This window comes from Rhinatrema bivittatum, chromosome 1 (assembly GCF_901001135.1).
Source record: "Rhinatrema bivittatum chromosome 1, aRhiBiv1.1, whole genome shotgun sequence".
Taxonomy (NCBI): Eukaryota; Metazoa; Chordata; class Amphibia; order Gymnophiona; family Rhinatrematidae; genus Rhinatrema; species Rhinatrema bivittatum.
This window is the reverse complement of record NC_042615.1, coordinates 393,349,439-393,365,524: the sequence shown is the minus strand read 5'-3', so window position 1 is coordinate 393,365,524 and position 16,086 is coordinate 393,349,439. Positions and strand designations below refer to the sequence as shown.

The window sequence follows — 16,086 nt, the reverse complement described above, 5'->3', positions numbered from 1 at the left end:
CAAAAATCGTTAGAGGTGATATACAATAGGAATTCCCCCGATTTATCATCAAAAATCGTAAATGAGGGGAAGGGGGAGGGCGGGAAAACGGGCACACTAAAACAACCCTAAAACCCACCCCGACCCTTTAAAATAAATCCCCCACCCTCCCGAACCCCCCCAAAATGTCTTAAATTACCTGGGGTCCAGTGGGGGGGTCCCGGTGTGATCTTCCACTCTCGAGCCACGGGTGCGTTAATAGAAATGGCGCCGGCGCTACCTTTGCCCTGTAATATGACAGGGCAAAGGTAGTGCCGGCACCATTTTGGTTCCTGTCCCCCGACGTCATGAGCGCAGGAGATTGCTTCCGGACCCCCGCTGGACCCCCAGGGACTTTTGGCCAGCTTGGGGGGGCCTCCTGACCCCCACAAGACTTGCCAAAAGTCCAGCGGGGGTCCGGGAGCGACCTCCTGCACTCGAATCGTATTCCCGTATTGCAAAATGGCAAGATATTTTGGGGAGGTTCGGGAGGGTGGGGGATTTATTTTAAAGGGTCGGGGTGGGTTTTAGGGTTGTTTTAGTGTGCTGGTTTTCCCACCCTCCCCCGATTTATGATTTACACGATTTAAAAAAAAAAACAAAACCGCGACGATCCGATTCCCTCCCCCCCCAGCCAAAATCGACCGTTAAGACGATCGATCACACGATTCACATCTCTATTAGTTACTGTCAAACAGACCCAGCTGCTAGTTGATTCTGTCATCACAGTAATATCTATATCTAAATAGCTACCATTACTAGTGAGCCTGCCAGCTTCTTTATATAGCCTGCCAAACAGATCCAGCTGTTTGAGCCCCTGTGGTTGGTTTGGAACTTCTAACTACTACAGAACATGCAGCCTGCAAGACTGTCAGACAACCTGGCCAATTGCATCGCTTGCCACTGTATTAACCTCTTTGCCAATAATGTCCGATTAGAAACTTATTTTATGGAGACATATTTCTTTTAGGCAAGCCTGACTCAGGCCGAGTTTCGCCCCCACATTGGGGCTGCCTCAGGGGCTAAAATACACAATCAACATACATAACTGAACAATACAGAACATATAAAGTCATAATTAAAAACACAACAATTCGCTAATACATATATAATGGTAACATATAAAACAGTAGAATTTTAGTTGTATGCAGATGGTGGAAAGTAAAAGTAAATGAAAAAACGTGTATAGTATTGAATTAAATACATATTTATGTAAGCAAGTAGTGCCTGATTTTACCTGAATGTAGTCAATCATATAATGTCTGTAGAATCAGTCTCATATGACAGATTGTTTCTGATGGTCTGAAAAAGGTGTGCATAAAAATTAAATAATTGAAAAAACATATAATAGAAGGGGAACATGATAAAAGAAATGTCTTAAAAATATATAGTAAAAATTGATCAATTACTGATAAAAGCTGAATGTAGATCTATTTACTGAACATGTGTCTGCCACGGTTAACCATAAAAAACATTCTCTCAACTTAAATTGTCATGTTCAGAACAAGACTGCACTCCAGTTGTGGTAGCATTTTGGCTATGCTACACACAGCCAACCAGAGACATATAAATTACTAACATGTATGTGCCAGGCTCAAAAAGACTTAATTAAAACAATGGGATGTTATTTAAAAATAAATGAAACAACGGAGTGTTGTCTATAAAAATCTGCTAAAGAAATAAAACTACAAATAGATGCTAAAAAGAGAGCTCTGTTGGAAATAGTCGGGTTGCCTAAAAGAAATACGTCTCCATAAAATAAAAGTTTCTAATCGGACATTCTTGACTTCTAATCCACTTTGTTGCCCTCACGGCTTTTTTAGACAGCCTTCCTTGTCGCTTTGTTGGTTTAACCTCTTTGCCATACATTCTGGCAGCCTCAACACCCATTGTTGAATCAAGTGAATACAGAGTTGTCAATTCTTTAATACGTGTTGTCAGGTTGCATTTTCTGCTTTCTCCAGTTTTAGCAGGTAAGAATCCTCTGTGCTTATCCCATGCCCTCTTAAATTTTGTTACTGTTTTGCCCACCACCAACTAAACCAGGAGGAATTTCTATGCTTCCACTACCCCTTCTGTGAAAATAATTTTGATGTTTCTCCTCACTCTACTCATTGGAGCCTCATTATGACTCCTAGTTCTGGAACATGGATTGGCAATCTTTCAAGTAGAGTGCCAAAATTTATGTCAGGGGTAAGCAACTCTGGTCCCAAGTGCCTCAAGCTGGCCAGCTTGTCTTTTTCTTCCCCTACTACATTCTCCTGACCTCCTCAGCCTTTCACTCTTTCCCCCTCCCCCACTTTTCCATCAGGCTCTTTCATCACTGACTCTGTGGCAGGCTGCATTCCCCCCCCCCCCCACCCCAATCAAGTCCCATCTATGCTCACAAGTGGAATAGGGGGAGAAAAGAGAGAGAGAGAAGCAGAACAGAAACTAACGTTGGAGACACCAAAAGTTGGAAAACTTTTATTTTCTGAAAGAGAAGGTTAATAAAATATCTTGGGGAGGATGGGGTGGAAAGAGAGTCTGCATAATCTCTCTATCCCCAATAATCTACACTAATCTCAATGAGACCGATGTAATAAGGTACTTTAACATTAGCTCAGGTTTTTACTGTTTTTTTAGTGTACATTTTTCTGCAGTAAGTTAACTCTTGTTTTTAGAGGAGTTTTAACTCCTAAAAATGTGCATTAAATCTGGAGTAAAAACTACTGTTAAAATTAGAGAAGATTCATGCAAATCCCATGTAAAAGAAGACATTAGCTTTATTGCTGTGCCCGGTATGGTAGTGTCTAGTTGCTTCTACCCAAATGGGAACAGCAACCAAATGTTAGAATGGAATGTTAGAATGTTATTCCACCTTAGAGCCAGGAGTTCAATTTCCAGTGTAAGCTCTAGAGGCGAGTACTTACAGCTGATCTGTATACTGGCGCTATGCATCCCAACTTTAGCACACTGTTCATCTGTAGATGTCCATTGCAGGGAGCTTACACTTTGTTCAGTTAGCTGTAAGTACCCACTCCAGAGAGAAATTTCTTGTATCCAAGGCCACTTTGGCAAGGATGGCAAGTAAAATGAAAGCATAAGCTCTCTCGGGAAGGCACCTAGAGCTATCTTAACAATGCATAAATTCTCCAAAGGGGATGCCAAAGTTGGATGCACAGCACCAAAATGCATATTGTTCACCTAAAAGTACCTGTATGTTTTGATTTTTCTTTTCATGCCAAAATGGCATTGTTTGTGAGATTGGTGCTATGGATCCCAATTTGTGGGTACATTCTGTCATTCAAGGCCACTTTGACAAGGAATGGCAAGTAAAATAAAATAATAAATTCTATGAGAAGGCACCTATGGCTAGATAAACAAAGCATAGGCTGCCTGGGGACACCACCAGCTGAACAGTGCATATTTAGCACTGTAAGTGTACTGTCCAGCTATCCAGGAAAACAAAGAAAACCTGTGACTGGTGCCTGCCTGAGAACTCCTGGTTCTGAGGTAGAGTAAACTCATTTCTGGTGGCCAATTTTGTCTATTGTGCCCTGTGTGCTACTCGACCTCAAATCCTGGAAGGACTTAAATTTCCTGAGCTGGAACTTACAACTAAACAATGTGTAAGCTCTCCTGGGAGGGCACCTACAGCCATACAGTATACCGAAGTCAGGATGTACAACACTAAAACAAATATTATTCAGCTGAAAGTGCCTTCCCCAGAGAAATTAGGTTTTGTTCAGCTGTAGGTGCAAGCCCCAACGAGTTTACACCTCCTCCTTTGGTCTGAGGTGGCGTAATCTCACATTTCTGGTGTCCAAAGTCATTCTATTGTTGTGCCCAGTGTGGTAGAAACAGCTAGACACTACTACATAGGCACAGCAGTAGACTATCATGGCCACCAGAAATGTGAGTTAACGTTTATTCCACCTCAAGTCAAGGAGTTAACAAAACACAAGAATAAGGAGGTAAGTGCTTGAAGTTGGAAGGAGTGTGACCAAAACAGCCTTGCATGCGAGATTGGCACTGGGCATCCCAACTTAGGCACAATCTCACATGCAAGGCCTTTTGGGCCCCATGAAATCAAAGGGTAAGTTCTCTTGAACAAGAAACTACAGCCATTAGGAATGCACAGCACCTACAGTAAGTGTGTACTGTTTGGCTATAGGTGCCGTTCCGCCTTCCAAGGTACGAACTTTGGCTTGAAAGATTGAAAAATCTATTTCTGGTATATACATTCTGTCAGGGTAGACTGGTCAGGGTTCTTTAATATGAGATTTTACTGCAGTTCAATTTTCCGTTCAGTCCTGTGCACATGCTATTTTTAAGAATGCAGATAGTATAACTGATTGTTACAAATTTCTAAAGACATCTACCCTGGATCACCAATGCACACCATAAACTTTTACAAAGTTAAATTCAGCCTTGGTCCACAGATATTTCACCTTCAATAATTCCATCTGTGTCCAGATTATGGGTACTGCTAAGCACACCAACAAGGTACCATAGTATGCCAAACATTTTATGGCAGGACTGGAAGAAAAATGTGTCATTACATGCCAGACTTAAACCTTTGAAATATTACTGATATATTGATCAGGTTTTTATGATTTGGATTAAGAGAAAAGAGACTCTCTAAAATTTTACAATTCTTTTGATGTATTCCATCCATCAATAATATTTGAAATAAACTACTCAATTGAAAATTAACCTTTTTGGATATCACAATCTCAATTAATCAGATAACTAGTTTATCTGGCTAAGTGGTGGCCATTCAGCGGGGCCAGATATTCAGCCACCGCTTCTTAGCCAGATAAGTTCCAATTTATCTGGCTAAGTAATGATGAATATCACCTTCTAAATAGCCAGCAATAATAGTGTGCTCCTTGCCCACATTCCCCCAGAGACACACATTTACTCCACCACTCACATACATTTCCTTCCAAAACACAAACAATCACCCTTTTGGATACACACAAAAATTAAGAAATCCATACAGAAATACCCCTATATATAACATCCAGCCCCTCAACACACACCCATTTCTCTTCTACTCCTAAAGCCCCCACCCACCTAGCCATGCATACCTTACACATCTCCCTTTCCATCTTCCCCTCAAAATACACATTGCCCTACATATACAATTCCACAGAAAAATCCAAATAATCACACATAAACTACTTCATACATGCCCCAAAATTTAGAAAAATCCCTTCACAAAAATACCCCACTACACAAACACACACACACAGACTCATGCGCACAGAAACATCCCCTACACATAGCCCCTCTGCCTCCTCACACACACACACACACACACATTCCCTCTCTCACAAATATACATTCACCATATACTGTTGACACACTCCAACCTCAAAACGTTTATTGGGGAAGGGTCAGCAACACAATTACATAGCAAGTGCTATGTAATTGCAAATAACTGCTAGAAGTAAAGAATGCCTTTTCAGTTTTGCATACTCCATGAAGTATACCTTTCCGATTTTGTTTCTATTAGTTTAAGCTGGTACTACAGTAACAGCATTTCCTCTGCCCAATTCCAGATGTTAATTATGTCAGAACACCAACTCAACATATTAAAAAAAAGGGTAATGAAGTGTATGCATAAAATAATAAAGCTGATAATGTATTTCACAATTCAGATCATAAACTGATCTAAAAACATAGGATATACCGGTACATATTTTAAATTTGCTGAAGCTGAAAAATGCAACTTTTTCTAAATCCTGAGTTTGAGTGAATGGCACCCAATTTTACTTTTTCTTGTCATGACTAAATATATGCGATTTCATGGTTTGATCATAGCAGTGCTGATTAAAACCATGAAGTGGCTATAACTGCATTCAAAAGAGATATTCAGTCTCTTTCCATGGGATACACACAATTCCATTGTCTGCAGGAGTTATGGAATTTAACAGTATACAAACTTCTCTGCCAGCTATGTTGTTGCGGTTCTGGCCGCGAGCACCGCGGCCAGGCCCTTACCTCCGGGCTCCCAGACCTGCTCCCACTTCCAGAGGCCTGGTTTGCGGCCTGGTTGGTGGTGTCCCCGCTGGGGCTGCGCTGCTGCTGTGAGCCCTCCCATGGAAGGGCTCACAGCTCATTGCGCCGCAGGGTTTCGACTGGGGGCCCTCCGACTAGCGCTTTTCTCCGACTTGGGCGCTTTTCTAGGCCGTTTCCCGCCAGTGGTGACTCTGCCCAACTCCTGACGTCAGACACCGCGGCCTTGATAAGCCGGCCGTGGCCATCCAGTCTTTGCCTTGCAACGGGTTAGCCTCCCGGTTTCCTGTTGCTCTGTGCCCCGGAGTGACTCGCTTTGCTTCGTCGCTCCGTTCCTGCTACAGTACCTGCCTGGTTCCTGCCTGCTTGCTACAGTACCTGCTTGGTCCCTGCCTGCTTGCTACAGTACCTGCTGGTTCCTGCCTGCCTGCTACAGTACCTGCTTGGTCCCTGCTTGCTTGCTATAGTACCTGCTGGTTCTTGCCTGCCTGCTACAGTACCTGCCTGGTTCCAGCACCCGAATCCTGCTACTGTTCCTGCCTGGTTCCAGTACCCGAGTCTTGCTACAGATCCTGCCTGGTTCCAGAACCCGAACCCAGTTACAGTATTGCTACTGTCCTAGACTGGTTCCTGTTACCTGTCCTGATCCACGACCCGCCTAAGTCCCAGCGGCCGGGCCCCTACGGGCTCCTCCCGGGGAAGTACCAGCTTCCAGGGTGAAGAGCATCTATGTCCTGCCTGAACATCTGCCTCCCGGCCTGCTATTCACTAGAAACATTGACCACCTTTCCCAGTCTCCAGCAGGTCGGCCCAAGGGTCCACTAAACAGAGACTCCCATAACATATGTAGCCTTAATTATTTCCACTTGAATTATCATTAGACAGATATAATAAGATAATCCCAAAACCTAACATCAGTTGCAACCTTAGGATTGCATTTGTTATTTTTGACCCCATGTAGAAAATATTAAATTGACACATACCAAATAGCAGAACACTGGATCCATTGCTCATCTGTGATCCTGCTTTATTATAATTATGTTGAATACTGCTCCTAGACCAGACTTTCCTTGCCAAAACTGTAATGGTCTTATTTAGCTGTCTGTACTTCACCTCTTTCACCAGTGACATTCAGTTGTCCATTCTGCTCTTCCTTAATCTCTTTTCTGTTTCCTGTTGTTTCAAGTCTTTCTGGATAACACCTCAGACTTCTCAATATTCTTAGCCAGTAGGGTAGTAATCTCTTCAGGTTTCCTTTTAATGTCTTATGTCTCGACACCACTAGCATTGAGTGTACAGGTGCCCCATATTCTACAGTGTTGGATCTACAGTACCATCTATTACATCACAATAGACAAAGTGATGCAGGCAGACTAAAAGCAACATGTTTAGATATGTGTAGTATCATAGTCCCTTTCCAATAATATAGAATTGTTTATTATTAAAAATGAGGGTGTTTTTGTTACTTAGCCTTTGTAGACGGGATCAGTTTTAGGTTTTCTCTTTTTAGAGATAAGGAAGGTAATTTTATAACAGTGCACTTAGACCCAATAAGAAGAGACATAATGGGCCTGATCTTAAAAAGCATGTATGAATATAAAATGTGGTTTTATGCTTGTAACTGGGCTTTTAGAAAATTGTCTTTGGATTGTGCATGTAAAAGTATATACAGAAGCAATTCTGTATATACTTTTACATGCATGGAAAAGAAGCATCTGGAGGGGGCTGCAGTTGGGGCTGGGATAGCATTTACATACATACTTTAAATTTTCAATAGTATGCGCCTAAATCTACTTGCACACTTTTACTCCTGCTAACAAACAAGTGTGAATGTGTGCATGTATGCTGCACTATGTTGTGTTATAAATATGTCTGATTTGAAAATTCAGGCTAAAGTCTGTATGTGCTTTCTACATACAGACTTTAGCCCTAAACACACTGTTATGAAATTACCATTAATCTTGTTATTTTAGCACATGTAACAGATATAATCTGCAGTGTTACTTATGCTTACATTACAGCTAAGAAGCCAGTGTCATGGGAAAAGCTGCCAGAGTTCTTAAAGCTGCTGAAATGGAAACAAAGGTACTAATTACTAATTAGATTGTAGACTAGATTGTATGCTCCATGGAGCAGAGATTGTCTTTATATATGTACCTGTACAGCGATGCCTATGCTAGCAGCACTTTAAAAATGATAGGTAGAGAAGACTTCTGATTATGCTTTGAGCTGAGAGGCTGCATGGCCCATCTGCTGATTTCAGTTTGGTCACATTATATACCAAACCAGCTGGTGATAGCTGCTTCTAAAGAAGCCAGGCAAAGCCCTAGCCCAGTCCTGTGGGCTGAAATGAGTCACAACATGCAAAAAGCACTGGAACTCAATATTATGGAGGCAGCACAGGCCTTTGACGACTGTAAGGACTCAGCCTCCAACTTGTTGGATGCCTTCGCTATTGAAATTACTAAATGCCTTGATATATTGCTGGGTGCTGTAGTTGAAAAAATTGCCCAGCTGATCAAATTGGTTCTTGACAATGCAGCGCAATTAGACAAAGTAGAGAGTAGCGTGTCTTATCTCAAGAGATCACTAACCTCTATGCTCGCCAAACTAGAAAAAGTTGAGGGATTGTAAGCTACTTCTATAACTAAGCTTGATGACCTTGAGAACTGATCCCAATGCAATAATATTCGGATCGACAGGTTTGCTGAAAAAACTGAAGGCAATGATCCTGTTTCTTTATGGCACGCTGGATTCCAAATCTATTGGGCCTGATGGCAATAAATGGTGCCATTAAAACTGACCGTGCACACAGAACAGAGGATCTTCACTGGTCTCAGTCTTGAGGCCATAACATGGCCACATGGGCAGCCCTGCACGGTATGGAGGGATTAGGCTGGGAGCAGTACCTGCTTCACTGACATGTGTCCTGACGTGGGCAGGGCAGCTTTGCAGTGGCATAAAGAGGAAGCAGCTTCCACGGTGACTTCCTCTTTCTCCGCTGCAAGTTGACGGCATCGTTGTGTTGGGTCATGGGCCTTGGTGACAGTGAGTCAGCGGCCACCTGGATACTTGGAGTGCCTTAAGCGTAGCTGCTCTCGCACCTCCTTTGAGCTTTTTGTGCTCCTTTGTTGGCCTTGTGCCTGGCCTTTGCTTTGTCTCTTTGCTCTCTCTCCTCTCCTCCAGGGGATACATATTCAGGTTCTTCAGTCTCATCTCATATGGCTTTTGATAAAGACCCCTCACTATTTTGGTTGCCTTTCTCTGGGTAGATTTCATTCTGTTTCTATCTCTTTTGTGGCACGATCTCCTGGATTCCTGACTTGGTGTTAAAGTATTTTGCTAATCAATCAGCTCTTGGAAAAGTTGCCAAGTGATGAGACAACCACATTGCCAACATATTCTGCTATTGGGCTGCTGCTCATGTGCTCACTTAGGAGGCAATTTCCAAAGGAGTTACATGTAGCAGTTTTCAAAAGTCCATTTATCACTTACATATCTAAGACCTATTGATTATTCTTCCTCCCTGGCCAGAGTCCACCCGGACCTCTAGCACTCCTTGTTAAGGCTAAAGCATTTTAAAAATTGTCCCAAACACCAATAAAATATTTCAAAACAGCAGACACAACACCCAACAATTAAAATCAATAAAGATAAAAAAAAAATCCCCTATTCTTAAATAAATACATAAAATGTCTCAGAATATTTTCTTTTGATTCCAAAAGCCCTGAGATGGTCAGGAGTAAGGGATGTGCACAGATTTTCTCCTCTTGCTCTCATATATACACATTTAACACATACACACTCTCTCACACACTCATTGACTCTTAAAACAAGCACTATCACACATGCTCACTGATTGACAGTCTCATATGCTGACACACACAAATGCTCAATCTCACACACTTCGTCTGACACTCACTGACACAATTGCCCAGCCTCACACACACTTTTTCATATGCTCACTGACACACATATGCTCAGTCACACACACTTTTTCACATGCTAGCACACAAATACTGTGTCATACACATTTTCTCACACACTGAGTCACTCATGCTTACCCACATATAGTTACCAATACTCACTCTCTCTCTCCCACCCCCTAAAAAGTGCAGGAGCAGTAGTGGCAGCCTATTAACTTTAAATATTGGGTTTGTTTGTTTTTTACTCAAATTTGGGCCGATACAGTAAAGTGCCCTCTGGTGGAGCGCACTGTTAGCCCAGATTTGGACGCACGTTTTCGACGTTCTAGCTTTACCCCTTATACAGTAAGGGGTAATAGCGCGTCGAAAACGCGCGGCCAACTCCCCCGAAACTAATAGCGCCCCCAACATGCAAATGCATGTTGATGGGCCTATTAGCCATTCCCACGCGATACAGAAAGCAAAATTTGCAGCTAAGCCGCACATTTTACTTTCAAAAATTAACTCCTGTCAAAAGGCAGGAGCTAATGTCAGCCGGCACCAGGGAAGTGTACAGAAAAGCAGAAAAAAACTGCTTTTCTGTACACCCTCCGACTTAATATCAAAAAAAAAAAAAAATGTAAAATTAAAAAAATGTTTTAATGTGCCTGCAGCCCGTGGGTCGGAAGTCGGACACTCAATTATGCCAGCGTCCATTTTATGAACCCGTGGCTGTGAGCGGGCTCGAGAACCGATGCCGGAAAAATTGAGCGTCGGCTGTCAAACTCGCTGACAGCCACTGCTTCTGTCAAAAAAGAGGCGCTAGGGACGCGCTAGTGTCCCTAGTGCCTCCTTTTACCGCGGGCCCTCATTTAAATACTTGATCGCGCGCCCAGGAGAGTGACCTGGGCGCTCGTTGGGAGAGCGAGCGCTCACCTCTGAGCGCCGGCTCTCCTGCGGGGTTTACTGTATCGGCCCGATTGATGGTTAGGAGAATGCAAGCAAAGCCCTAGGTTAACAGGTTTCCGGTGAGATGACTGCGTGTTGCTGCAGGAGGAAGCAGGCTGTAAGTCTCAATACTGGTTTTTTTTTTTTTTTTTTGCCATGGCCTGAGGACTAGGGGGACCCATGGCAGAGGAGCAGAAAGCTTGCAGCATGGAGCCAGCAGTGAGGCAGCAGCGGGAAGCCTACCGCCCGCCTCCCAAAGGGAGAAAGACAACCCAAGCTGATGAGGTGAGGCACCTGCACCGTTTCCTGCCTCTGTGGTGCAGGTGGGGGCTGAGCCCAGCTGACATAGCAGCTGATACCTCTTTGGGCCTCACGGCCCAGTCGACCCAGCTGCAGTCCTTCCTCCTCAGGTCTCTGAGCTTCTTCCTCCACCTTGGGCTGTGTGGCCCCACCAACACAGCTACAGTCCTGTCACCTTGGTCCATGTGGCTCAACCATTACCTCCTTGAGTTGCCTGGCCCCACTGACACAGCTACAGCCCCGCCTGCTTGTGCCATGCAGGACCGCGCTGTCACAGCCATGTTGCAGCCTCCTCCTTAGCAAGTGCAATTCCTGCAACCTAGGGCACTTGTGGGGCTAACAACACCCCTGATGAAAGCTCTCATGAGAGAAAAACAACTGGGGGCCCAGTGTAAGTCACAGCAGCCTTGCATGCATGGGAGCCACTGCGACCAACATTTACCACATGATTCATTGGACTGGCCCACCAGGGCATGCCCGAAGCTTCGATAGGCCAATCTGCCTCTGGCACCTCCTGATCTTCTCTCTCTTGAGCCTCCTCCTTTGAGTCCTTTCAGCCTTGGTATTATCCCCAGCCTGAGACAGGGAGGGCATGCATTAACTATTGGATTTGACTCACTCACAATGTTGGGAGCAGTAGGAGTGAAGGATCTCTGCCAGCCACATGTGGCAGCCATAAACATAAGCTCCAGAGTCTCGGGCTGATTATAGCTGAATTAATCTCTGACTTGGTGAACTTTCCCAAACAGGCTGCCCTCTGAGTACACCATTATCTACCACATCTCCAAGGAAATCCTCTTCTCCTTAGGACTCCAAACTTCAATCTGATCGTCTTGCCCAGGCAGGCTGTCCTTCCTCTAACACTTCCTAGTACACTCATCCTCAGCTTCCAGAACTCCCTTCATCAACTTCAGGATTTCCAAGAACTCCCTTCAACAGGATTCCAGTGGTTACAATCTTCTCCCTACTGCCTCCAGCTCTTCGCTGTGGAGGGATAAGGCCCCGCCATGAGGAGAGGCACCTGCTCCCTCAGCCCTGTGCTAAAGCTGATTTTCCACTCCTCCCATGTCACATGAGCACAGGAGTTTTGTTAGATCTCAAACCCCTCCCAGTGGGGAGGGATACACTACACTAACACACCTACAATATACTGACCTTACACATAGGGGAAGGGTCTATCTAGAGGGAGACCTCTGACTCACACTCCTGGTAGAGGCCACAATTGCCATACCAATAAAGGGCAAATACTGCTAGAAAAGGGCAGATTTGGGATTTCTTTACATAAGAATTGCTATGTTGGGTAAGGCCTAAGTCCATTATGCCCAGCATCCTATCTCAGACAGTGGCCAATCCAGATGGCAAGCACCTGGCAGATCTCATAATGTAGTTCTATTTCTGTTACTCACTCCCAGTGATAGCAATAGCTTTCTTTAGAGTACTTGGTTAATAATGTGTTATGGACTTTTCCTCCAGGACTTTGTCCAAATCTCTTTTAAACCCTGCTATCCTAGTCACCTTAATCACATCCTCTGGCAACAGATTCCACAGCTTGATGGTGCACTGAGTGAAACTGTACCTTTTACAATTTGTTTTTAATCTGCTGATTGTTAGTTTATGGCGTGTATTAGTTTTATTTGAGAGGGTAAATAACCAGTCTTTATTTACCCATTTCATCCTATTCATGATTTTATAAACTTCTATTATGCTCCCTCTCAGCCGTCCCTTTTCCAAGCTGAAGGGCACTAGCCTGAGTAAACTCTCATCAAAGGAGAAATGTTCCATCCCCTTTATCATTTTCCTTGTTCTCCTGTGCATGTTTTCTAGTTCTGCTATGTCTTTCTTGAAATGAGCAGATCAGAACTGCACACAATTCTCAAGGTGCAGTCGCACTATAAGTTGATACAGAGGTAATATGATATTTTATTCTCCATTCCTTTTCAGATCATTCCTAACATTATATTTGGTTTTTTGACCAATGCTGCATACTGAGCTGAAGATGTCAACAGATTGTCCACAAGGACTCCAAGGTCCTTTTCCTGGGTAGAGACTCCCAATACAGAACCCAGCATTGCGCAACTGTAGTTGGGGTTATTTTTCCTATATGCATCAATTTGCACTTCTCCACATTAAATTCCATCTGACATTCAGTTACCCAGTCTCCTAGTTCCATAAGATCCTTCTGCAGTTCCTCACAATCTGCTGTTGTCTTAATAGATTTGAGCTCCTCACTTGCAGAGCTCCTCACTTGGTAAGAGCACTAAAATTATGGAGGCAGCAAAATTCCACCAGCACAAGACCCAGAGGGGCAAGAGCCAATAATGCCAAAGAAGGGAGCTCTGTGCTGGAGCTGCCACCAATAGGTAAGTTGGGGGTGTGGGAGTGAAGGTTTACCTAGGGCACCAAATATTCTTGCACCGGCCCTGCCCATTCGCCATTCCCTTTTCCAGATCATGTATGAATATGTTAAACTGCATCAGTCCCAATAAATGGGACTCCACCAATGATCTTTATCCATTTGCAAAACTGAACATTTAGTCCTACCCTCTGTTTCCGGCCTTTTAACTAGTTACCAATCTACAACAGAACACTGCCTCCCATCCTATGACTTTGTAATTTCCTGAAGGGTCTCACATGGGGAACTTTGTCAAATGCTGTCTGAACATCCAAGTACACTATGTCAAGCGGCTCACCTTTATCTATGTTTATTTACACTTTTAAAAACATCTAGATTGATAAAACTTCTCCTTGCTAAAACCATGTTGACTCTTCCCCATTAAGCCATATCTAACAGTATGGCCAGTGATTTTGTTTTTAAGAATAGCTTTTACCGTTTTGCCCAGCACCAACATCAGGCTCACTGGTTTCTCTGTTAGGATCCCCGGCTGCAGCTGCCCGTGGCCAGGTCCCCTTACCTACGCCAGGAGGCAACCAGCCCCGGCTCTTCCTCCTTGCTACTCGCTGCGGCCAATGCTGACCTCTGCTGATGGGGCCTGCCCTTGTGGCGCAACACGCTGCCGGTTCGGCCTCTGTGCCCGCCTCTCTAGGCGCGCATATGTGCCATCATGGCCTGCAATTTAAAGGGCCCGCAGTGGGAAACTTCCCCACGGCCCGGGAAGATGACATCAGTGAGGGCGGGTATATATACCCAACCCTGACTCCAGCACTTTGCCTCAGCAAAGGGTCCTGCTCTGCTTCAGAGTGCATAGTCTGGGTGTCTCCTAATCCTGTGTTCCAGTCTTGCCTACTGAACTTCTGCTCCAGTCCTGACGTCTGATCCTGCATTCTGATCTGCATTTGCCCAGCACCAACATCAGGCTCACTGGTTTCTCTATTAGGATCCCTGGCTGCGGCTGCCCGTGGCCAGGTCCTCTTACCTACGCCAGGAGGCAACCAGCCCCGGCTCTCCCTCCTCACCACTTGCTGTGGCCAATGCTGACCTCCGCCGATTTGGCCTGGCAGCCGACGGCCCGAGTGTAGGAGGTCACTCCTGGACTCCCCGCTGGACCACCAGGGAGTTTTGGTAAGTCTTGGGGGGGTCAGGAGGGTGGGGGGTTGTATTTCATTCTTTTTTAGCCGGGAAATGAATAAGAATTAACGCATGAACATATTGGGGGCCCCCTTGCCGAATGCAACGTATCTGCCCCCTGACGAATACGAATCCCGAATGCAAGGTATGGCGTCCCTCTGCACATCCCTAATAAATATAAAATAAATTAATACAGATTAATAAGGAATTTTTAATGCTGTTAAGTGCTTGAAATAATTGAGGTAAAATGTTTTAAAGTTTCACGCATGATGCATAATGGCTATTGCAAACTACTTAAAAAGCCATTGATGGGTGCAATATATGGCATTCTTTATCAATAAGAATACAACTAGTAGGTCTCAGACCTGCATGCCTACAGCCCACCCATGTTAACCTTGTGCCCACCCAAAAAAATCAGTTCTGGCTACGCCACTGTGACGCACATTTCTTGCTGCCTCATGCGGTGGAGCGCACGGACCAATTGCTGAGAGTCATTGTCTGCTGTTTGATCCATGGTCATGTTGGGGTCGTTTGTGTGCCTGACAGCTAGAAAGAAAGTTCTAAAATTTGGAGCTTTAACTTCTGGAAGCAGGTGGTGGGTGCTCCAGTAAGCCTTGTATTCAGAAATCAAATTAATGGGGCTGAGTGCTGCTAATGGCTGATTAAGAGTGAAATCAGGGAGAAGGTATTATCCTATAGCTCCGAATGATTTCCTGGGAACTTATAAGGGTTGAAAGACATTGTTCTCTTTTAAAATAAATATAGTTTCTGATATGTTAGCTGGAGGGTGGAAAAGCTATTCAGATTGCCATAGATGTTTTAAAGGATTTTCCCATTTTACAGATAGATTGAAAATGCCAAATATGTTTGGCCTAAAATGTAAACTTCTGGTATTGCCCTAAGTAAGTAGTTGTTTGGATCCTTCTTTTCCCCTTCACAGTTGTAAATGTTACTCTCTCTGCCTGCGGCCGTCCCTCGCACGGGACCGCTTACCTTCATAGTTCCACAGCGGGTCCCAGGACGACCTCCCTTGCGGTAGTTGCCAGCCCTGCTAGGCCCTGGCGTCCCGCGGCGGTGGTCGCCGGGCCTTCCAATGCGCGCCAGGCCTCACGCCGAGGTTCGGCGTCCTCTGCCATGATAGCCACGTCCCTATGCATGCGCACGCGGACTGCCCAGACTCATGTAGAGCCAAGGGCGGGTCTTAGCTCCACAGCGCGCCCTGATTGGTTCCTCCATATAAGGAAGATCCTGTCTCTGCTTCCTTGCCTTGGCAATCGGGTGGGTTTGCTCTAAGATTGCCTCTGCATTTGTTCCTAGTCTCGTTCCAGGATCCTTCTGTTCCAGTTCTGTTTCTGATTCGTTCCTGCATTCTGCTTGTTCCTG

General features: G+C 44.6%; 1 long non-coding RNA gene across 2 annotated transcripts in view; it reads right to left on the bottom strand.

The window, feature by feature from the left end:
* The window catches only part of LOC115091580, a 72,393-nt gene that overhangs the window by 54,563 nt on the left and 1,744 nt on the right, over window positions 1–16,086 (bottom strand). The window contains exon 2 of one of the 2 annotated variants that reach the window (XR_003856774.1): window positions 1,256–1,320. The exons of the other annotated variant lie outside the window; for it this stretch is intronic. This is a non-coding gene — a long non-coding RNA (uncharacterized LOC115091580). The remainder of the gene's footprint in view (window positions 1–1,255; window positions 1,321–16,086) is intronic. 2 annotated transcript variants of the gene reach the window in all.